This window comes from Natator depressus, chromosome 5 (genome assembly GCF_965152275.1).
Source record: "Natator depressus isolate rNatDep1 chromosome 5, rNatDep2.hap1, whole genome shotgun sequence".
NCBI classification, from domain to species: domain Eukaryota; kingdom Metazoa; phylum Chordata; order Testudines; family Cheloniidae; genus Natator; species Natator depressus.
Genome location: NC_134238.1, coordinates 1,348,070 through 1,352,942, shown reverse-complemented (window position 1 = coordinate 1,352,942; position 4,873 = coordinate 1,348,070).

Sequence of the window (4,873 nt, the reverse complement as noted above, 5' to 3'; positions counted from 1 at the left end):
TGTGCCCGCGGCGCCGGCTGTGGGGGAACCGGCTGTGCCCGCGGCGCTGGCTGTGGGGGAACCGGCTGTGCCCGCGGCGCTGGCTGTGGGGGAACCGGCTGTGCCCGCGGCGCCGGCTGTGGGGGAACCGGCTGTGCCCGCGGTGCCGGCTGTGGAGGAACCGGCTGTGTCCGCGGCGCCGGCTGTGGGGGAACCGGCTGTGCCCGCGGTGCCGGCTGTGGAGGAACCGGCTGTGCCCGCGGCACTGGCTGTGGGGGAACCAGCTGTGTCCGCGGCGCCGGCTGTGGAGGAACCGGCTGTGTCCGCGGCGCCGGCTGTGCGGGAACCGGCGGTGTCCGCGGCGCTGGCTGTGGAGGGACCGGCGGTGTCCGCGGCGCCGGCTGTGTTCGGACCGGCTGTGTCAGCGGTGCTGGCTGTGGAGGAACCGGCTGTGTCAGCGGTGCTGGCTGGAGAGGAACCAGCGGTGTCCGCGGCGCCGGCTGTGGAGGGACCGGCTGTGTCAGCGGTGCTGGCTGGAGAGGAACCAGCGGTGTCCGCGGCGCCGGCTGTGGAGGGACCGGCTGTGCCCACGGTGCCGGCTGTGTTCGGACCGGCTGTGTCAGCGGTGCTGGCTGTGGAGGGACCGGCTGTGTCCGCGGCGCCGGCTGTGGAGGGACCGGCTGTGCCCACGGCGCCGGCTGTGGAGGGACCGGCGGTGTCCGCGGCGCCGGCTGTGTTCGGACCGGCTGTGTCAGCGGTGCTGGCTGTGGAGGAACCGGCTGTGTCAGCGGTGCTGGCTGGAGAGGAACCAGCGGTGTCCGCGGCGCCGGCTGTGGAGGGACCGGCTGTGCCCACGGCGCCGGCTGTGTTCGGACCGGCTGTGTCAGCGGTGCTGGCTGTGGAGGGACCGGCTGTGTCCGCGGTGCCGGCTGTGGGGGAACCGGCTGTGTCCGTGGCGCCGGCTGTGGGGGAACCGGTGGTGTCCGCGGCGCCGGCTGTGGAGGGACCGGCTGTGCCCACGGCGCTGGCTGTGGAGGGACCGGCTGTGTCCGCGGCGCCGGCCGTGGGGGAACCGGCGGTGTCCGCGGCGTCGGCTGTGGAGGGACCAGCTGTGTCTGCGGCGCCGGCTGTGCGGGAACTGGCTGTGCCCCCGGCGCTGGCAGGGGAGCTAGCTCACTCTCTCTGTGGCAAAAGAAAAGGGAGCTCACAGACAGCAGGAAGCAGAAGTTTGCATAGATCTGGGAGCAGGTGGGGCCGGCCAAAGGCAGACGGGCTCTCGCCAGCAGCCAACTTCTCTTTTACTTTCTCCAAGCAGAGAAAGTCCCGACCCCCCCCTGGAGCTAATGAACTTACAGGAGCAGGCTGGAGGGGCTGGAGCGATTCACCCCACGCTCTGTACGGAGTTGCCCAGCCTGGCGGAGGCAGAGTTGGTCCAGACCCCACCGGGGTTACCGGGGAGGGGCCTTTGTGGCTGGGTGACTCTGGGGAGAGCAGAGCAGCTTGTCTGCTGGCAAGAGCTGCAGCATTGATTTGCCTGGCTACGTGCAAGGCGCTGCTCAGACAGGGACGGAGACGCTGTCCCTGCCCTGGGAGCTATGCTCGGCACCGGCTCCATGCAGAGGGCAGGGCGCTGGGAAGAGGAGCCTCTGGCTTGGCCTGTGGTTGAAGCTGGAGACTTTGTGAGTCGCTGCCATGCAGGGCTGGGGCCGACGCTGACCGATCTGCCAGCCTGTCTCTGTCAGTTCAGAGCGTGACGACGTCACCCCGAACGCCGTGCCATGCTGGCAAAGCCCCACGTGGATGCGGTTATCCCGGCTCCAGGGGCCGAAGCCGGGGCAGCGTGTTCCCTCCAGGGCACTGGTCTAAGCGACGCCGGCACTCGCACCCTCTGGTCAGCCCAGCGGCGTCTCCCGCGTGTCGGGGTGTCTGGTCTGGCAGGGCCTCCCAGGGCAGACAAGGGCTCCGGGGCCCGTGGAGGAGGAGTGGCCGGGATAATGGGAGTGGGGGGGTGCCTTGGGGGTGTGGCCGGGGCATGGCACTGCCGGACTCAGCCGGAGGGGTCCGGGGAAAGGTCTTTCTCGTGTTCCTGGGAATTGTCTGTTCATGAAACCGGTGCCTCCGAAGGGGGCTGCTCTTGGACTGATGGCAGCCTGGCTGAAGCTACGGGCGGGGCGACCCGCCTGGCCCCCCTGCTCTCCGTGCCCAGCCCCAGGGGGCGCGCGGGGACAGTGTCACAGAGTGTGGGGGAGTCCAGGCCCTGCACCCCTCTTCCTGGGATTCACTGAGACTCTCAGCCAGCCAGTAAAACAGAAGGTTTATTGGACCACAGGAACACAGTCCAAAACAGAGCTTGTGGGTACACCCAGGACCCCTCAGTGAAGTCCTTCTGGGGGAGCAGGGAGCTTAGACCCCAGCCCTGGGGTTCCCTGTGTTCCTCCACCCAGCCCCAAACTGAAACTAAACCCCCCCCCTAGCCGGCTCTCTCCTGCAGCCTCCCTCCACATTCCTGGGCAGAGGTGTCACCTCCCCCTCCCCCTCCTGGCTCAGGTGACAGGCTCTCAGGTCTCCCGTCCCCAGGGCACATTCCCAGGTCAACACTCCCCCCTCCCTGCTGCGTCACATCCTCACAGACAGCATGTGCCTTTGGCAGGGCGTGAGGGGGACAGAGAAGGGGCTGAGGGCGGAGCGGTTTGGGGGGCCCTTACAGTGGGGACGAGGGGGTTGAGTTCCAGGCGGAGGGCGGCGGGAAGGCAGTGCTGGGTCCGGGCACAGAGGCGATGATCCCTGGGGCCTCAGCTGCGGGCTTGGCCTGGACAGATGCCCCATTCGGGGCCGAGTGCAACCTCAGCCTGCAGGCACGCGGTGGCACAACAGATCCGTGGGGATACGGCTCACAGCCCGCAGGCCCAGGGACCCCCGGGCCCTCCAGCCTGCTGGCCCTCCTCTGGGCTCTGCACAGACGTGTCCTGCCTATGCCCTGCCCTGTCGGTGCCGGTCGGGGGCTCCCCCGGCAGCCTGTTTGCAATGCACGTCGCTCCGCTGCCTGGCAGAGGGCTTTTCTCGGGCCAGGCCCTGCCTCTGGCGGGCTGTCCCAGAGCTGCCCAGCAGCGAGCCCGGGGTTAGCCACGAATGGGCCTGTTAGCTGCCCCCAGTGGCAGGGCAGTGAGTGGGACCAAGGAGGCGCGGGGTACATGGGTAGAGGGATCCCCTGGCTCTCAAGAAGGGGTCCTGAAAGGTCTCTAATGAAAGGCTGTGTCACACAATCATTGCGAGATGTATGTATGGAAAACATAAGGCGTTGTGTGTGTGTGTGTGTGTAATGAAACGTATGTTTTCTAGGTCTGGCGTTAAAAGCAGGTCACTCAAAGGTAGCATGTGTGACTACGTGGGAATGTTCTTGTCACGGAGTCCCCGGGCGATGCTCTGGAGCTGCTCCCTACGAAGCCAGGCAGGACTCTGGGGAAGTCTCCTCTCGGGGAGCAGCCTGTCTGCAGGACACACAGCTCACACAGCTTCCTCCTTCCTGGGTCTGACCTCGGAGCATTCAGCCTCCTCTGCCCCTCCGTGCGCTTCCCACAGCGAGTCCGCTCAGGCGGGCTCCTGGGGAAGCCAGAGGGTCCTGCCCCCCAACTCCGCAGTCAGACGGGACTCTCAGCCAGCCAGGAAAACAGAAGGTTTATTAGACGACAAGAATATGGTCTAAAACAGAGCTTGTAGGTGCAGAGAACAGGACCCCTCAGCTGGGTCCATTTTGGGGGGCAGTGAGCTAGACAACCCCATCTGCACTTCACTCCATGTCCCCAGCCAGCCCCAAACTGAAACTCCCTCCAGCCCCTCCTCCTCTGGGCTTTGTCCCTTTCCCGGGCCAGGAGGGCACCTGATTCCTTTGTTCTCCAACCCTTTAGCTCTCACCTTGCAGGGGGGAAGGGCCCAGGCCACCAGTGTCCAGGAAACAGGGTGTCGGCCCTTCTCTGTGTCCAGACCCCTGCACACACCTGCCCTCTAGGGCTCTGCAATGATCATACACCCTTACCCCACCACCTAGATACTTAAGAACTGCCTAGGGGAAACTGAGGCACCCCCACACTATTCAGAGGAACCATTAACAACAGTCCCGCTTCGTCACACCCAGTCCTTTGATCTCGAGCTGGGGATTGTTCAGTTTCCCTAAGGAGAGATGGGGCAGTCGGTATCCGCTGGGTTCTTGGGTGCTAGGTGCCAATGTCTTGGTGTCACAGAGTGTGGGGGAGTCCGGGCCCTGCACCCCTCTTCCTGGGATTCACCGTGACTCTCAGCCAGCCAGTAAAACGGAAGGTTTATTGGACGACAGGAACGCAGTCCCAAACAGAGCTTGTGGGTACAACCAGGACCCCTCAGTCAAGTCCTTCTGGGGGAGCAGGGAGCTTAGACCCCAGCCCTGGGGTTCCCTGAGTTCCTCCACCCAGCACCAAACTGAAAAAAAAAAAAACCCTCCCGCAGGCTCTCTCCCCCTCCCCCCAGCTCATCCTCTAGCCTTTGTCCAGTTTCCCAGGCCAAGGTATCAGCTCTCCCAGCCCCCCTCCTGGCTCAGGTTAGAGCCTCAGGTATCTTCCTTCAGGGGAAGTCTCCCATCACCAATGCAGACAGTCCCAGTGAACTCCCCAGCAACCCTCTGTGACGAAGTGGGACTGTTCTTAATGGTTCCTCCGAATATTGTGGGGGTGCCTCAATTTCCCTTATGCAGTTCTTAAGTATCTAGGTGGTGGGGTAAGGGTGTATGATCACTGCAGAGCCCTAGAGGGCAGGTGTGTGCAGGGGTCTGGACACAGAGAATGGCCGACACCCTGTTTCCTGGCAACTGATGGCCTGGGCCCTTCCCCCCTGCAAGGTGAGAGCTAAAGGGTTGGAGAACAAA